The following is a 20523-nucleotide window of genomic DNA, read 5'->3' on the forward strand; positions in this document are numbered from 1 at the left end:
TAAAGAAACAAAAATGCCAACTGGTTCAAAAGTTATAATTCTGTGGTATCCAAGTTTTAAAGAAGATCCCGGTAGTGGTATGCATAGCAGAAGCATGATGACACTTTGGATCTTCCTGGTTATGTTCTGGTTGTGGTCAAAGAGAAGAACAGTGCTCTTAACAACTTTTTAAGATGATTGCAAGCTATTCATGTTACTTGAGGTACCTGGGTATTTTCAAAGTTCTCTTAGTTATGGTAGCAATTTAAAAAAGGACAACCAAGCTAACTTAAATAAAATCAACTATATTTTTAAGCTGTTCATTTTTAGAACAATGTCTAAAGATCTTGTTAAGGATTTCTATAGATAAGGATTATCCCAGAAAAGAGAGCTCTTTATTCCCACTCCCCATAAATTTATGCAGTAGATATTCACTACCATTTGTGATTTAATACTTAGCCTTATAAAATTTTGTCTTATAATTGTCCAAATTTTATGGTGAAGAAAGTCTCTATCTGGAGAGAACATGGCCTTGGGGAGCACTGAAGGTTGCAAAAATCAATCAGAAAGGTCAAATATGATTGTGATCTTTGATTTGTCCACTCCTGAATTAGAAGGACTTCAATATGGCACCTCCATATGTGTTCTTTTCCCCAAGAAAATCCTGCATACTCTTCATTCAACATTATTAAAATGGAATGGTTGCCTTCTTCACTGCCTGGGTACACTGTTCAAATTAATCTTCTTGAGTGGATTGATAGGAGCAAGATAAAAGCTATTAACAGATAAAAACACCCATATCTTATCTTGAAGACAACTATTTTTATGATTCTGAAGTCATCTTTCCTATGCTAACAAACTAAAAACAAATGATAAGCAACCTAACAATACAATATGTCTTGTATTCACATGGATTCATAACCATTCTGGTGATGATCAGAATGCTTGCTATTGTGGGAGACACACACATTTTTGAAGAAATTTTGTCAGGTAGGAATATGTGAAAATTCTAAACTCTCATGGAAGAAATGATACCTCATGAATGCTGAAGGCAGATACCCAGGGAGCTGTCACAATACAAAAATGATATAATGCGTCCTATTAGTTTCAGCTTGTTGTTTTATTGTGAAGCATGTTTTCAGAGGGAAATGTTAATCTGGTCTTCTGGCATCCATTGTTAATTCCATGAAAGACTTTACCAACCACAACTGCATTGCAGCCTTTGTTTGATCTGTTTTCCTTGTAAGCTTTCCCACTTTCTATTCTGGTGTAATTAGAAGACAAGCAAAATCCTGTATAGAATCGGCTGGCATTCCCTAAAGAGAAAATGAAAGACAGAAAAGGTGCAAGGAGATTTTAAAACACATTGAGATGCCTTAAAAAAAACAGGACATCCATTTGCAATTGTGCTAGCGTTCTGGTTTGTTATAGGTAGCACCCTGACAAGTATGAATCAAGCTCATTCAATTAACATGTATCCAGCATTTCATCCTTTAGGGATTTATGCTGAACTCAGTTCTAGGAACCGAGTGTGAGTATATGCATGTTTGGAAGTCTTGGCAAGAGACTTATGTATAGGACATGGTTTACGGTTCTTCGTCTGTAGCACTGGGCAGCCCCTCATTAGAAAATAATGTGTGGCTTGAAACGTAGTTCAAACTTGCAGCACCCTAAATCAATCTGGTGAGAAAAAGAAAATAATGGAATTCACATGACCCTACTAGCAAGCCCTTCAGAAAAGACTGCATATGTGCGCCTGATCTTTTTTTAGACCTTAAAAATTTAGGAGATAGCAAGCTGTTTCTCATTATACCATTTGTTTATCTCAAAAAATGCATAAACTGCCTTTTTAATTTCTAAGCAAGTTCTCAGTTGTGCCTTATAAGTATTCCAAAACCCTAAATGATAAATGGGATTTTGCGAGGTATTACTTGGGAAAAAAAAACACCCCAAAATTGATTTGAAAATATTACCTATGGCTTATTTTTCCATCCGCTTATGGATTCTTCCCTCTATTCAAGTTATAAATCCCAGATAACACAGATTGGTCCAATATAATTCGAACAGGACAATGTAATCTTCATTTTCTTTCTTTTCTTTGCCTTTTTGCATTTCTCATCTGCTGTAATTAGATGTCATGCAGAATCCTATATATAAATGCTTCTCTTCTCCCTTAAAGGAAAATAAAGGACAGAAAATGAGCCAAGGGACCTTACAATGTTAAAACACATTTCTTCTGAGATTAATAAACATAATACATTAATTTGCAACTTATTAACATTACAATTGTATTGGAAAGTAAATTGCATCAGGAATGATTCTAGGCATTCTTCAGGAGTGGGAGCTTTTGAAACTAGCATGATCTTGAAAAAAACAACAACAACCCAGTAAGTTAAAAAAAGGATAAAACAGAAAAGATGCCTCTGTAAAAAATAAAGGTTTTTTGGGGTAGCCTCATGAAGAAGCATTAGCTCTCCATTGGAAGAATGAAAGTTAGCACTGCCATTCTTGTGGGTTTTTCTAGACATTGGTGGTTTGTTTAGCTTCTGCTGAAGTACATCAATGGAACATAATACTTTGGAGATTTATTTAATTATCTAATTTATATGGCTGCCCATTTCACAAGAAGTGAGTCTGGGTGATGTAGAATAATCAAGCAAGAAACAACACATATAAAACAACCATTTAAAAATAAACCTTAAAAATTAAAAATACCTTAAAATATACAAACCCCAGGAGAGATGGAGTGGCTTTAGACCTGGTGGCACAATCAGGTAGGCCTTAGTAGCAGCTCTAACCTGTATTCAGTTGAGTTTGTCCTTGGTTCAGTGCCAGCGATGCTCTAGGTGAGTCTTCTCTCATTTCATCTCCCTCAATTCTTCATAAATCATGGAAAGCAGTGAGATCCCCGAGAGGGGTGAGATCACATGGGGAACCTCTGATCCAAACCCCCTAGTGTTCCAAGTGGCCACCAAGACTTTGGATGGACTATGCAGCAGACCAACAGAAACAATCCCAGGCTCCCCCTGAAACCCATCCAGATCCATCAATCTGTGGGCAGACCAATCCAATGATTTTGTCCTTCCTGCAATGGATAGTGGTGCTAGAGAATCCCATGGAAATGATCTGACCATGACAAAGAAGATAATAAAAGCTCCCCCAATTTCAGTTCACATAGCCACTATTCTGACAGTAACACAGATTTGGAGTGTGACCATTGTCCTGTGTTGGGTTTTGGCTGATCTGGGATGGGCTTATGGCTGTCATGGTGGTCATGAACTACTGAACCACCTCAGACTCCATTCCTAGGGAAAGCAGATTGAAGTCCCCCTGAACCATAAGTCCGAGTGAAATCCACTATCAACCTAGTCAAGGAACCTGGGCAGGGAGGTTGTTACGCAGCAGGGAGGCTAGTACAACAGCAACAGTTCCAGCTGATCCCTAGAGCCCAACCAAATGAACACTGGTCTCACATCCAGTGACCTGTGCGCTGTTCTCCTGAAAGCCATAAAGGATTCCTGGATGACAGTCGTCACACCCCCAAATCTACAATTTAAGGATTTGGCTTGCCAATATTAGTATATTACAACACTTATTTACATCTTTAGTGGTTATGATTGCCCATTGCTATGCTGGCCAATGACCAAAATAAAGATTTTGGATTGATTACTTCACCGTAACACAAAAGTTGAGGTAGGAATTGGGGATATCATACATGGACCGCAGTAAGGAGATTTGCAGGCTGGTCCTATTGAATTAAGGTTTGTACAACCAAGCCATCAGAACTACTGACTGTGACAGGAATAATAATGTCCGAATATTTGTTTATTGCCTTAAGGATATCACAGTTAAGCAGACAATCAGTATTTATTCAACAATTGCAACTCATAAATGTTTGATTAAATGTGCCTCCCCAGCAAACAGGCTCAGTGAAGGACCCCCTAATACAAATTAAGAAACTCTTCTGTTAAAAGAACACAATACGCAATTGAGCCATAGTTTCCATGGTGAAATCAGGCTTTCACAAGGAGTAACAGTTTTCACTACTGACCTTTTATGTTTCAAGGCTCCCCCAACTGTCATGAATTTATTTTTTACATTTATAGAACTTCTATCTGGAGTTATCCTAACTGACACCATCTTTTAATTCTTGAACACTGCATATCTTGAAAGCTTTGGGCAAAGCCTTGCAAATTGCCTTTGATCTCCTTCCTTTTCCAAGCAACATGAAAGAAAGCCCTTCCAATGTAGAGATGAAATTAACAAAGAGTTGCCCTTTGCAAGCTTAACCTCTGTAAGGAAGGGGGCTTTGTAGAGATGGAAGAAATCTTAGTTTCAACACTGCTTTTCGCAGGGATTTAAGTATAGTTGGCTGAACTCACTCATGCAAGCTGCTTAGATTTTAACTAGCTTTCTGATGGTCTCTTCACTCTGGGTAGCATGCAGAAGACCTACCAATAATTTCTCTTCTATAGACATTTAATCAGATAGATAAAAAAAATAAGTGCAGAATATCTTCTCACAAGGGACAGCATAAAACAATCTGACTTTCAGAGGCTTATAGAGTGTACAATATAGCTACAGTTAAATATCTACAGTCCAATTAGAATGAATAATGGGAGCAGAAAGCCCCCAGTGAACAGCTAACAACGAAAACCAAAGGGGAGAAAAAGGTGTACAGTTCTCCTGTAAAAAATGACCTAAATTTCCTCTCTTGGCCAGCTTTTAAAGTGCAGAAGCCTCACCCTCTTTTACATTGGGTTGTACCAATGACTTGGTAGTTTGCTTACAATATATAGACCCTAGATGGGTTGTTTTGCTTCAGGTAGGCCAGGCCTGGCCAGGAAACAGAATAGGAATTGTTAGACTTCATAACACTTTATATACTTCACTGGTATAAAATATAATAACATAACTTTATTATTAATTTGATGAATGAAAGCCTGACAGATTTTCTTTCTTCCTCTTCCTCCTGCAGGTTGTCCTCAGCTTACAATTGCTTTGGGGACCAGAATTGTTATTGCAAAGCAACATGGTTGTAAAGTGCAATGTCACACCAGTGGATTGCTTAGTGAGGGCAATTGCAGCAAAACCGGTTGCCATTGTTAAGCAAGGATCTCAGGGGTCATTAACCAAGGAGCTCACACGACCATCACTTCTAGTTTCCCCCTTGATGTTGCTTGTGGAAAACTGGCAGGAAATGTTACAAATCGTGATTACGTGACTGTCAAGATACTGCAATGGCCAAAACTATAAAGACCTGGAGTACCATTTGTTCAGCACCATTGCAACTTTGAAAGGTCACTGAATGAATGGGTAATAACCTGAGGACCCTGTATACCAAAAAAGTCAAGGTAGGATAATATTCAATTTCTTCCTCACCACCTCCTTTCATTTTAGGTTTTATGGACTTTTGTTTTTGTAATGGCTTATCCTTACATTCTCCATACCATGGAAGTTTTTGCTTTTTAATGCAGACGATATCAAGAATGTTGTTGCTAATATTTCTAGTACTAAGAAATAACTGAGATGAAGAAATTATTATTTATTTTTTCTGAAATGAGAAGACGGTAGCTGAGATTTTCTGTAGTTGCCTAGCAACTATACTACCCCCCCTTTCCCTCCCCCACATTATCTGTCAGGACTTAGAAGCAAAGGAATGTAATACTCTAACCAAGGTTGAACCAAAGGATGTATCAGAATGGATCAGCTATAGCAATTTAGGTGTGGTTCCATGACCTATTGTAATAAAGACTATATAAAATCGTATAATACCCACAATATATATATTGCAGAGGAGCCTACAGTCAACTTTGAAGGTTTCCCAAATAATTTGTTCATGGATAGCTCATTTTCACTGGGGAAGGAAGGCGGAAAGTAGGAGCCATAATAATGTCGATGGTTGATAGACCTGATGAGATTCTCAAAAAAAAAGATGAGAAGTTTAAAAAACAAGATGCATTATATACATCAGGTGTATGGAAAGAAAAGTGGTATTCAGGGAGAGAAAGTTGTGGAGCTAAAGTTATAAATGGTCTTAGCGTAAATTTATCAAGAAATCATTATTTTTCCTGCAATGAGAAAGACTGAAGGTAATGATAAATTTAGTCAATTTGATTGCAATTTCTTTCCTTTTCTTACTCCTTTTCTGCCCTTTGTAAAACACAGCTTATCTCAAAACAGAATAACATGAGGGATATAGTTTGCTGTAGTTGTGGTCCTTGTCATCTATTAGTATATCGGCGACAGCATTTTTGCCTTTCTCTTCGGGCCTCAATTTACACCCTGTAATATTATTGTGATAATGAGGTTATTTTTTTCTGCATTGTGTCATTTTTAATTTATTTCACTCTTTGTTGCTGCTAGACTTTTTGAGTATGCCTGTCAGATGGAAAGGTAAGTTATGAACAGAGGTGTTATTATGACATGATAATAAAAACTAGATGTCTCTGTTAGGCTTATAGGCTAATTAAGCCCAATGCAAAAGGAAAAAAAGGCAGGGCAAGGAAAAGAAGAAAAAGAAAACAAGATAATTCTGGCACCAATTCTTAATACTTTATGGTTTATCAAGGCCAGAAGATGGGAATGGGCTGCTAGGAAAGGTCAAAGAACATTCTTACGGGAAACAGCTTTTTCCTTGTAGGTTTTCGGGGGTTGGTAGTCTGTGAAAAGATGGGGAGGGTTGTCAACAAATTGGTTAGGTAGTAAAAGTGAAGGGAGATGAAAGTTCCTCACAGATGCTTCTTAACTTCACAGAGCAGTTGGTCTCAATGATCTCAAAGCAGGTTTAAGTGACATTGAGAAGCAGCCTTAGCTGGATCCTAGCCCACCTCCTTTACTGAAAGTAAGTTGGGGCAGAAGAGGAAGCTGAACCTGGTTTAAATTTGTGCACTGACAAATTTGTGCACTGGGTTATGGAGAGAATGGTAGATGGATGCCCGATTAGCCAATGTCTAATTTGAGGGCTGAGCTTGTCGATCAGAAGGTCAGCAGTTTGAGCGCCCGTTACTCGTCCCAGCTTCTGCCAACCTAGCAGTTCGAAAGCATGTAAAAATGCAAGTAGAAAAATAGGGACCGCTACGGTGGGAAGGTAACAGCGTTCCATGCGCCTTTGGCGTCTAGTCATGCTGGCCACATGACTACGGAGACGTCCTCGGAGAAACGCTGGCTCTTCGGCTTTGAAACGGAGATGAGCACCGGCCCCTAGAGTCGGAAACGACTAGCATGCATGTGCGGGGGAACCTTTACCTTTTTAATTTCAGGCTGGAGGTGATAACAGGTTCTGCACACTAATGCATCATGCCTTCCCCAAAATGATTCTTGTAAACCACTTGTTAATTAAATGGTTAGATACCTGGAGGCTTTGTTGGCCTGTGTAGCAGGTTAGGGAATGCAACAGGGAGAGTAAGAGGAAGTGGAGTTCCACTCAATCAATGTTATTAAGTTATCCATTTTAGCAATTGATTTTCATGGAAATGGGGAAAAGAATAAGCCGTACTTCCATCTCTGCATCCCTATCAGCAAATGCAAGCATTAGCAGTTAGACCAGTAATTAATTCAATTTAGTATAAATATTGCCACTAATTACTAGGATTTTGGATGCTAGGCTGAGAAGAAAATGTTTCTTTTTTTTTTACTCTTGCAGTCTAAAAAGAGGCACATGTCCAAATGAATTTCATAGTACTGAAAATATCTGTATTTTGACTTCAAGGTCTTTAATCCTACAAAAGGATTTTTTCTGAGGAATGTAATGTACACACATCATATAAAACCATAGATCAAATTGTACAGCTGAAAAAAGCTCATACAGTGTCATGAAATATAATGCAGCAATGAAATCTTTTTGCCGACATGAAAAGTGATTGGAAAGAGGCTGTTGAATATCAGATAACTTTCTTTTTTCCATGAAAGAGTTTTTAAAGATATTAAGAAATATATTTTTCTTCAGCATTTGGGGTGAGGGAGGGGGGTATCCCATCATAATAGTCAAAGAAACCAAGTAAAATGAGAAATGAAAACTCCGAAATCTTCATACGATCAGCTTTTTCAGCTTTAGCAAGACTGTTTCACACACATTCTTTTAAGTTTTCCTTTTTAAAACTTTAGTGCAGTCTATAAAAGCATTACATCAAGGACAACAGCCAGATTTTTAAAAATGATGTATCATTTAATAGTACTAGAGATTCCAATCATTTTTTTAAAAAAATTGGATACTTCCTTGAAGCAGTACTGAGACAGTTACCTGTCTGCAACTCTACATCAACTCAAGGAAGCTTCCTAGGAATGATAGATAAATTTTATGGGATTTAAAACCCACTCTTTTGGTGAGTGTCAAGTTGGGGAAAGCTGCATTACTTCCAATCCAAAGAAGCAGGAGTAGGGGGATGCATGTCTTAACTTTATTGATCAAAGAATACTGTGATAAAATCCCCACTGTATTTTTATCTTAGCATTAGTGTTTAAATAGAAAAAATGGTTTCAGAATTTGTTTCAAAGGTAAAAAAAATAGATAATTTCTCATGAATGGGATATTGAGTTTTGTCTCTTATTTTAGACTACAAGGAAGTCAAGGGTGGTCTGAATGCCCTGTATTGTTCCATTATTGCTGCATGGTGTTCATCAGGCTCCCCGGCTTTCTAGGAGTAATAGTGGAGGACTGCTTCAGTCTTAAGGATGAAGGTAAGCAATCTTTTCATTGCATTTTGAGAAAAAGGAACCACGTGCTCATTTGAGCAATAACGACTGGAGTAATACACAAGTGATAAAATGTCTAATACTAATTCTGTCCAGATATAATATATGAAGTGAACAATATTCTTTTTCCATTGAAACTTCCACCTTTCCATCGTATAACATTCACCTTTTGTTTCTATTTTCTCATACAATCTTTGTGTCAAGTGCTGAGGAAATCAGGAGATTCAGGAGATTCAGGAGATTCAAATGAGTATAAAGATTTATTGCAAGCTTAAGCTCTCTATAAAAATCTAATCAACTAACGATAAAGGGAAATGAGTGGAAGATAAAAGAGGCATTCAAGGTGGGCTGGACTTAGATCTTTGGCAGGCGCACAGGGACTCATGACTTGTGATGCGTTTGAGCCCTCCCTCGGGCTTAGCCTGGTCTTATCCTACGCTTTGACTTGTTCAGGTTTCAAATCATATTTTACTAATACATTATAAATCATATCAGAAAATGTTCAGTGTATTATGAATTATAAGATTTTTATATTCAGTCAAATTTCTCTTCTCTTGTTTCCAGAATTCTCTTGTTACTATGCTAGGACCCAGATTGTTGGGGGCAATAAGCTGACTTTGTAATAATGCCGCTTGGGGTGTGTGAAAGCCCTAATAAGCAGGCATATACATAGAATGAAGTCTACTGCTAAGTTTGTAAAGCCGCCCTGAGTCTTCGGAGAAGGGCGGGATATAAATGGAATTAAAATAAATAAAATAAAAAAATTATTTGAGAATGTTGGAACCAACTGAGTGTGGAAGAACACTGTGTAACAAAAGACAAAAGATCTTGTGTTAATAAAGAAAAGTATTGCAATCTAAACAGATTATTGTCTCTTCATTGAGCAAAGTCTTTCATGCTTTCTTCATCAGAAAATTAGACATTCATTAATGAAACAAGGTGGAGAGGGAAGTTAGGTGTATTCTTTTTCTGTATTTATCCCAAATTTTCAGCTAAATTGCTTAATACTAGATAATCTCTTGAAAAAGATTATATAGGATGTTGCTGTGAAATGAGACCATGGACAATAATTTTAGCTTTTTGTTGTTTATAAATACCCTGTTTTCATGTAAAAAAAAACCTTAGGGCCACAGCCCATATTTTTAAAAACATTGCAAGTGAAAAGGCCATTCTAGATTGGAATGGCTATTTCTGCCCTCAAGAGACAATGAGGCGGAGCTAATGCCTCCCCTCAATGCAAGGGCCTGCTGCAAGGAGAGGCAGGTTGAACAAAGGCACATAGCAAGACTAATGGCCAGAAAGAACTCTGCCACAGCAAAGGAACAAATCTGACACCCCTATATAAGGGGAGCCACACGCCTCACAAATTTGTTGGTGACAACTCACTGTTTACCTCACCATCATGTTTCTCAACTTCATAGATGCCTTGTTTGTTTTGTTTGAATACTTCTTTTTTTTTTAGTAAAGATAAGACTTGCCTGCGTATCTGATTTCCGTGGATCAAGAGAGGACAGAAAGCCTTTTCATAGTGAATGTGGCCTTTCTAATTTATCTTACTATAGTCTTATAGTAATTCTCTCAGTCTTAGGAGGAAAATATTGGCAACCTATTTTTGAAAATATTACCAAGAAAGTGCATGGACTTAATTCTTGCAATTACCAGCAGTCAAAGTTGACTGGATGGGCCATAACATCAACAGATAATCTTTCTGTAGTGGGCAGGAACACATTGTTTTAAATTACTTTTGTAACCACTCAAGGTAGGTTAGCTCTAACTAGTACATATAGTCCACCTTCCTTTAAGCTCCCAGAGCAGAGATATACAGATGTTATGTCATGTTCCCATGTACAGGGTATTATAATACTCCTGGAGAAACCTAGGCAGGTTTTGAGAGTATTTTTACCTGTTTTGTTTTGAGGGGAGGGATTTCTCATTGAACCGTTAGCCCTCTTGGAGTGAGACTTATTTCCCATCATTTCCTATTGGAAGTTCATTGGAAACTTTTGAATGGTTTGCCCTGAATTTCAGCAACATTGATCTTGCAGTATTACAAGCTATCGTTTGTTCCACCATTGTGGAAAGGTATTTAGAATGCACATTTCGGCACCATATTAGGGCAAAGTTGGTTATACTGCTACAATCTAGCTCGATTACAACCAGTAGAATTACTGTACTACTGGTAATAAATCCAGCTGGAGATGAACAAGCCCTGAAGGCAAATGCAAACCATCTCACCCTTGGAGGGAAGGAATGGATTGTCTATATTTTGCACTGGCAAGCAAGACAATAGATTTGGCTGTTACCAGAGTGAATATGGCCAGGCTTTCCCAAATATCCATGTCCAATTTATTTTTTACATGCACATTTTTCTAAGCACAAAATTACTGAAGGAAATTTGTCCGTGCTGTTTAAGAATCTCTGAAAACTCACTTACATAGAAAAGTTTTCCCCTGAATAAGTTTTATGGCTCCCTGTGACTCCCAAATCAGCAGACTTTGTCCCTTTAGGATAGATGTTCTAATGTGGCAATATTTTTGATTTGATGCTTTATATTTGAGATCTTATATATTAAATTAAAAATTAATACCCTTTTATATATGTCAACCTTCTTGAGAGAACATTTACCCTTGAAGGTGGCTTGGAAATATTTTAAATAAGCACATCCTTTGTTAAATAGTGTTGGGGAAGAATCTGTTTTAGGAGTGGCTGGTTTTAAGATTTTAAGATACTTCTGATGATAGTATTCTCTGAATTATGTATTCTATTATTATAGTTTATAGGTATGCCTTTTATTGCTTTAAGTGGCTTCCGGGTTTCCCCTTAGGAAGAAAATCATCTTCAACACACACTGTGTGTGTTTGTGTGTGTGTTTGTATGTGTGTGTGTGTGTAGGGAGAGTAGGAGAATGCATATAGATCTCTTCCCAGTTCAGAAAGATTTCCTCCTTTTGTCGCCTATCTTTGCACAATAGTCTACCACTTTCAGAAAAATGATCTTATCAGCAAAGTAAGGAAGAAAAGGGAAATTAATTTTCACTCAATCCCCTTCTATAAGCAACTCCTAAAAATGAAACATCATCATGATTATTGTCAACATCACCTTAATCCACAACACCACTGTATTATGCATGGCAACAGGAGGATCCAGTCAGGAGGGGAGCCTAGGTATTTGTGAAATAGAAATTTAAAATGGAGGCAGGCTGATAATAAAGGCATTTATAAGATGAATTAATTAAGAGCACTTTAATTATTAATTATATTCAGCCAAAGTTGCTGAACTATGAAGTCTGATTGAGGTGGCAGATTCAGGAGAGTTTGAAAGGCAAAGTTATGAGAGCATGGGGAGATCCTTGAGTTATACAGTAACTGGTGGTAATGAGGGATCAATCAAAATAACATTGGGCTGTAACCATCACCACCCCCCACAAAAAAATCACTAAATAACTTCAATAGCAGATGCTATTGCTGCCATTTAGGGGCTATCTGGTTTTTAATAGACCAGATAGGTTAGCCTTAAACCAGTTTTATCCATTTTACTATCTGTAAAGAATAGCAGACAACAGCATAGCTACTGTATTAGAGCTAGAAATCTCTAGGTCACGGGTCTCAAATTCGCCACGACGTATCGCAAATTTTTTCACATTGCCGGAGCTGGGCTGGGTGCGGCCTCTGCATGATGCAACCGGCCTGTGGGCCAGCAGTTTGACATCCCTGTGTCTAGGTGGAAGCAAGGAATCCACACAGAACAAGACTTTCCTATTTTTGGCACTCATCCATGTAGCAAAATAAGGAGATATATTGATACTGGGATGTATGCATGAATAAACACTTTAGATTTTGCGGGGCAGTGAACACATTTGAAAATATGATGTCAGTGCTCTCAACAAATGAATGGGAGTTGCTCTTTCATAACATGGCCCATTACAAAGCCATATCTACCAGAAGGTGATTAGTGAGACTAGTCAGCATATTGTCTTCATCTTTTTTCTGAACTGGCTGGACAGGCTGGCTCACTTCCAAAATCTCCTTGAAAAAGACTAAAGTCACCTGTCATTTTTATTTCTCAGGAATGCCTCAAATGTGTGGCTCAAAGGAATTACTGAAAAAGAAAGATAGTATGAGGGGCTGAAATTTTGATAAGCAGCATACTGCTTTCACCTTTCATTGTGAAAAAAGAATCAAATCATATGGGTCAGGTGGGTGCTGAGCATGGGGTCAGTGGGCGTCACATTGTTCAAAATTAGCAGGTGAATAGTGATATTCAACTACTTGGATCAATATAAATTTTAAATAGCCTATTAGCAAAATTCAGTGCTTGAATGCTGACTCATTCCTGAATATACGAGAAAAAAATTCAGGACTTTTAATGAAAATGGGGAAAAAAACACATCACTGGAAGGTGTAAAGATAAGATATTAATTTTAAATGAATGATTGTTGTATGATTGATATTAAAGCCATCATGTAGACAATTTTCGATATTTTCTCCATGTGAGAAATTAAAACTCATCTTTAAGCCTGTAAATGGGAAACTCGGAAACTTCCTTCATGTAATAAGTAATGGGCGTTTGCTTACCAAAGAAAGAAACAGGAATTAAGGAAGGAAGGAAGGAAGGAAGGAAGGAAGGAAGGAAGGAAGGAAGGAAGGAAAGGAAGGAAGGAAGGAAACAGATCCATGCCTTCATGGGATCTGTTTTTGGGCTAAACCAGGGGTCAGCAACCTGAAACAGTGAAAGAGCCACTCGGATCCAGTTCCCTCACAAAAGGATAAACTGGGAGCCGCAAAAAATGTGTGCGCATGCACGTACATGCACACATGCGCAGAACAGGATTTGACTGAAGAGTGGAGCCAAGGCGAGATATGCACCTACCCTGCATATTTGAATTGACTGGTTGAACTTTTTTAGTCCCACTTTTTTTTTTTTGGACTGCACATAGCAGAAGACTGGGAGCCGCAGGAGACGGCTGAAAGAGCCGCATACGGCCCCGGAGCCGCGGGTTGCAGACCTGTGGGCTAAATAATATGTGCAGTGGAGCAAAGAGTAGGAAATAACAAGCCAATAAATTAAATACATATGATAAGTCCCCGATTACATCTACTCAGCCCACCAAAATGGGAAGGCAGGGTACATTGCAAGTCCCGCTATTACTTGGATGAGTAACAAAGAAGTTACTTGGATGAATAACAAAACGTCTTAGTTTTAATAAACTTTGGTCTAGTTGCCATGATTTAATCTCTTAAGATACTTTTGACCTGGATGACTGAATATTCATTTGCAACATAAAGGAAGATTCAATCATCCAGGCCATTTTGGGGAGAAACCCCTTGCAGTTTGTATGGCAAGAGTTGGTTCTTTCCAATGGGTATCTGACTCTCTGCCTACCCAAATTTTCATTTTGACTGAAGAAGTTACTTGGAAGTTGCCATGATGTAACCTTTTAAACTACTTTTGCCCTGGATGATTGAGTCTTCATTTACATGTCCCACCTATTAAGGATGTACTATACATCTGGAGGGACTGTGACAATGGGCCTTCTTATTGTGTAGTGGGTCCGACGCAAGGAAGAGACGCCAGCCGGAGTACGTGTTCAGCTCTTTATTGGAAGGGGGTAGCGTACTGAGGAGTGAGGGTTACCTGGCCTCCTTAAATACCTAGCCAGGTAAGCGGACAGCCAATGGGGTTGCCCCTAGGTTTCCCGCCGAAACTGGGTTTCCCGCCAAAACCGTTCAGGCCAACGCCCCCTGGTGGATGTTGTTATGCAGGTGCCTGCATACATAACACTTCTCATTTTCTACAGAACATAATTTCCCAGAGATATGATTGGCTGCCACCTTGTTGCTTTTCCTAAAGGTGCTGAAGATGTGGTTTTGTCAGGAGGTGGGAACCCCAAATGGAAATGGAACCTATCAAGTTGATAGGTTGGGGTGGGGAGCATAGGGATATTTAATGTTGTAAGCCACCTGGAACATTGGGACAGAACCTTGACAGCTCCATTTGGCTTGCCTGGGCTCAAAACATATAACTGGGCATCATCAGCATACTTATGTTACCAAACCTCACTGGTGGTTGACCTTAACCAGTGGTTTTGTATAGATATTGAAAAAGAGGCGAGAGAGAAACTAGAAACTGACAGCAAGAATTGACCAAGAGTAACACTATCAAGATAGAAAGAAGGAAAGATCACCAAGAGCACATTATGAGCAAGTGGGTCTTGGATCTATCAAATCTTGGATCTATCAATCCCTATCAGGTTGAGCCATGAAAGCGAAAAGGGGATATCTGAATCTAAGACTAATTGTGACTTGTGAAAGCAAGAGGAGAATTAAGTTTGGCAGAGCTCAGGATGATATTAAGAAAAAAAAAGGCAGAAAGGAAAAAATGGTGCTTGGAGTTTAGGGAGCAAATCTTTATGACCAAGCCAAAGCACACGGAAGGAAGTTTTTATTTTTATTTATTTATTAAAGTTTGTTTGCTGCCTATCTCACTGTGAGGAGACTCCTTACATAACATGCCCCCTTTTTCACTTGAAGCCTATTGTTATTGAGACTTATAGAGGAGGGTTTGTTTCTTGGTTTCTGCAAGAATTCTCCTAACATTTTTTTAAAAAACACAATTGTTTTGAGTTTCATTTTTAAAAAAATGTGGCAATAAGAGGCAAGCTTGCTTGATTGGCACTTTATATGAGAAGCCATGATTGTTCTGTACATATATTGTAGCTCTGTGTAGAAGGAAGCACCAAGTGAACCTTGATTTTATTTTTCCCATTTCTTATATCCTGCTCTTCATCCTATAGCAATCATAACTATTTAATGGAATTCTCAGCCTCTGAAATCTTGTGGTTTCTTTTAATCCAGGGAAAGTATATGATTTCAAACATCTGATCGATGTCTGCTAACCCTGCTTAGTATTTTTGAAAGTGTTTCCCAAAAAATACGCATAGCATGCTCCTTTTGAATGCTTTGTATGTCTCTGATTGTAAACTTCAATGTAAAACATGGCTGGGAAGTGAGAATCACTCTTCTGAGAATCAGAGCAGGTGGGAATACTAAACTACAATGATTTCTTTCTCACCCACCTGCAAACAACAGTGCCAAAATGTTCTGACATATCTATTAAGTGTCTTTGTAGTTGAAAAGCCAAAGGCATTCCAATTTTTTTACATCTGACAATTCAGGATGCAACAAGTTTTTTTCCTTAGAAAAAAACAACTGCAGAGTATTCATGACAAGATTATTTTCGTTTTACTAAACCTTCATTCATATTTTTCCTATATCACTTTGCCTCCAAATATTCACAAGGTCTTCTCTGCACAGCATGGGATCTCGTTGGCCTCAGACTTAAGGAAGTCAAAGCTCCAAGCTGGATGTCCTCTTCCTTTTTCATTTGTTCCTCGTTCTTTTGTGCTGTAATAAAATATTTGTGCTATTTCCATTGATCACTGACATTTCAGCCTTGCCTAGGAGCTTTCAGAAAACGGAAGGCTTGTCCAAGGTTGAATTTCAAAAGCCTAACTAGGACTGGAGAGGTGGCCCATCAGAAAAATTGGAAGCTTCTTTTCTTCAAAAGGATCTTCAAACTTTGCACCCTTGAGCTACTCAGTGCTTACTCAACACTCTATGAAGCACCAAAATGGTCAGGCGTATGCTATAATGCAGCATACACAAGCTAGGACTCTATAACTGTGTCACAACATTCGGTGGTGTCATGGAGTTGTCATTCCCCCACCATCTCCATGATGCCAGTAGATAACTCTGAATGTTCCTCAGAAGAGGAGGTGTCTTGGAAGATGTCTTCTCCTGCTCGAGCTGGGAGCTGGTCTAGTATACTAGTATATTGCAATCCAGTATACAGGATTGCAACCTATATACTGGCAGACAATCTGGGCCTTTAAAAAGGTGAAAGGTAGGAGTCAGGAATGCTGTAACCATGGGTTTCAGGGTGCCTGCTGGCCTTAACACCCCCCCCCCCAAATAGTCTGCAAATTGCATAAAAGAAAATACAGTGTATGATAATGATTAAAGCCTAGATTGTGGGAACATTGACATTTAGTGATGACATATACAATTATAAGATCACCTCTAAATTTTTGGATGACAGATTTTTATTTTTTTGCAAATGACCAGAAATCACATCTTTACATCTAGAAAAAACAAATTACTTGACAATAGTCATTTACAAACTATCACCAACCCCTACGGAGATAGGTTTATCTGGAGACAGCTTAATTTTATAGAGATCCATTCAACCCGGAAGAAGAAAGGGTCTATTGTAAATTGGGTTTGTCACCCTTCTTAATCCAGAGCAACTTTACTAATATCAGTGGAACACAAGAAAACACAAGAGTTCAAAAAGATTATTTCCGACAATAAACAATAACTAGTGGATCATAACTAGTGGATCATACTTTTTACAGTACTGTACTTACTAAACTGCAAAAGCCTCACCTTAATACAGCGGTTTTCAAACTTGGCCCTTTTGTGACTTGTGGACTTCAACTCTCAGAATTCCTGAGGAATTCTGGGAGTTGAAGTCCACAAGTCACAAAAGGGCCAAGTTTGAAGACCCCTGCCTTAATATGTCAATCAAACAGGGATATGTAAAGAAAGCCTCCTCCCTGGTAAGCCAACAGCTCAGAGGGTTTTCTCTAGAGTAAAATGGCTGATGGCTATGCTCCTGAGTCAGTTCTTTCCATGAATGCTGGGAGAAGAGTTTGGGCTCAATCCACTACAACCCACAACTTGTGCCATTCAGAGGAGCCATGTCTACCAAATTTATTACAATAGCCAAAGTGGAATAATAGGAAATGCAGCTTATTGAACTTCAGCTTGCAGTTTTGTTCACTTTGAATTGAGAAAGCAAGCTGACCAGATGTTTATCTTCTGTTCAATTTTTTCCAATATGCCACCTTTCAAAAGTACAACATCCAATAACCTCCTGCAATCCTAACCTATCTGGAGGATGCCAGACTGATGTGGGATTGCCTAATCCAGTGTTTCCAGTAAGTTTTAAGATGGGTGGACTTCAACTTCCAGAATTCCCAAGCCATCATGCTTCTGGGAGTTGAAGTTCACACTTAAACATGCCAAGATTAAAAAAAAACAACAGTGGTCTAGACTCTAGACCGATATGTCTATCAAAATATAAGTGTCCTTTGAATTCTACTTCTGCTTAGGTAACAGAATTCTAAGCACAAAACATTGTGTCAAAATATCTATATAGTACAGCACAGTATGGAAATGGTGGAAAAGGTTTACAAATTTATGAAGATTTATGAAGATTATGAATAAACATACATGAAAGTGACAGATGCTGAAAAGGTCACCCTAGTTTGCTGGTTCTCAGGTGCCCACCATTTCCCTTTAGAATTTTTGCAAGGAGGCAATAAGATATTTCATTTTGTCTATGCACGTATCTTTGCAGTTGTCATTACGTGCAAATCAAATATGCCAATGCCTTATTTTTTACACTGAGCTTTATGGCTGAGTACTTTCCACATAATGTTTCATTTCAATCAGAAAAAAAATATATTGCAATGGGGGAAGGGAATGTACTATGAAAAGTGGTGAGTGAGCTTATTTGCAAGTCAAGCGTAATCGCCATATCATGTGCAGTATTTGACAATAGCATGTCAAAATCACACTTCTCAGCACATTATTTTTATTTATTAACAACGGCTGAAAATATGATTCTGCAGTTTAGTCAAATAGCAGTCTACTCAAAGCTTCGGGTTAGCATTTAAAAGTAGTCCAGGTTAATTATTTTGTGTGTCTTGCTCAGGGATTTCTCGTCATTCCTGGATTTAAGATAAATGTAGTTGCTTTATCAGGTGATAAAAGATAAATGTTCTGCCTAGAATGATGATTTTTGTCTCAGACAATACCTAGTTTGACAACTGATGCAGCATTTAAACAGTGGCAAAACGCTATGTCTAAGTTTGCATGGTAAGGGAAAAAGCCACAAATTAAAAATAAGAATGCCAAGGAAAGAGGACGATTTTGTTTAACTGATTTGAAATGGTATTTTGCAACTTTCTATTTAGTTTGGATGAAAAAGTTAGAAGGACACGATCTGAGATATGGGTCACATGGATATGAATTTATAGTTCATTTTTTTTAAAATAATTTGGTAGGATAGATTGTAGAAAGAGGGCCACAATGTAACTTTAGAGAGAGAGGTTAAAGTATAATTGTTCTTACAACTGATGCAAAGAAGACCAGAAGCTACTTTTTTATATCTTTCTCTATATCCTTGTCAAGCGCTGGGGGAATCAGGAGATTCAGGCAGTTCAAATGAGTATAAAGATTTATTGCAAGCTGAAGCTCTCTACAAAAATCTGACCTATTAATGGTCAAGGGAAATTAGCAGGAGTTAAGAAAGGAATTCAAGGTGGGCTGGACCTAGATCTTTTGTGGGACGCAGGTACTCATGACTGATGACACGTTTAACTCCTTCCTCAGGCTCAGCCTGGTCATCTCCTACATCCATTTTTCTTTTCTTTTTTCTACTTTTCTTCTTTTTGTTCTTTTAATTTTGTCTTTTGTTTCACATTTTTCTTCTTTTTCATTCTGTTTTAGTTTGTATTAGCCCTTATTATTGTTAAACTTTTCAGTAAAATTGTTTATTTATATAGTATATATATATATACATATATACATATGTATGTATGTATATACGTATAACACACACATACACAAAATCTAAATCAGGACTTGTTTTTGTTTTATGTAGGCAATCCCATGACTGGCTTTACTCAGAAGACAGAAGTAATCATATAGTAGAACTCAGGATTTCAATAAGTTAATACAGAATTATTGGAAACCTAAGAATTTCTGCCTGGGCTCCCTAGCATGTTTGTCAAGAATGGCTAACCTTTGTCTGTCAGAGATACTCTTATTATTGGAAAAGGGGTAGATACAGGGCAGAAGAAATAGGAATGAATTTGCAGGTTGGCTAGGCCAAGTACATGCACATAGGGAAGGCAAGGAATATATTCCTTTGGAAATCCAGCCAAGACTTTTTTTTATACCTAGTTCCTGAAAAAGCAAGAACCAATTTAGAGCAATTGTGATCAGACAAGTTTTTGAAAGCCACAAAAGCCATGTTCACAGATAATGTAGTTGCCTATCCCTGATGTTAGTTTATGATGATGTTTACAGCTGACATCTTGATTGGGCGAATGAACATATGCCCTTTCCATAGGTTCTTTCTGAATGTCACTCATGCTTGCTGCCTTTCCCTCTTCCTAACTGCTATAGCTCTCCAGGTCTTGGGCCAAGAGGCATCTCCAGTTTCCTTGAGAATGGGTTGTGTTTTCTGCCTGCTTAAAGGGGCAATTATAAGAGCTGTAAACTATTTATAAAAATTGTCAGAATTTTACTGGAAAGGCACCTGTCAGGACCCACCTCAATCCACATCTTAGGAAATAAGAACTCTTGGATGCAAGTTTAGTCCAAAAGGAAAATGTTTACTAGGAAGGAATCGATTGTGGGAATACAAGACGGAATCTGAGAAAAGTTACATTTCAATCCTATATAAACCATTCCCATTCCAGTCCCTCCCCTCATCCATTTGGTCAGGCTGTCGTCAGTTGCTAGGTGTCAGGTCCTTCCATGGGAAAGGGAACTCTCCTTGGTTTTATGGTTATTGCTTCCCTTTTTCAGTTGTAAATGAAGACACAAACCAGATCTGTCTGTCCCCCTCCCTTCCCCCGTTAAAACATCCCCTGTTGTTTGAAAATCGCTTTAGTAACCATCCTCTCCCCCCCCCCTCGGAGAGATGGCAGAATCCCCAGTAATAGCACGTTGTTCTACCTATACAATTATGAAATGTGATATAAATGGATTCTGACAT

Source organism: Vipera berus (genome assembly GCF_964194415.1).
Source record: "Vipera berus genome assembly, chromosome: 2".
Taxonomy (NCBI): Eukaryota; Metazoa; Chordata; class Lepidosauria; order Squamata; family Viperidae; genus Vipera; species Vipera berus.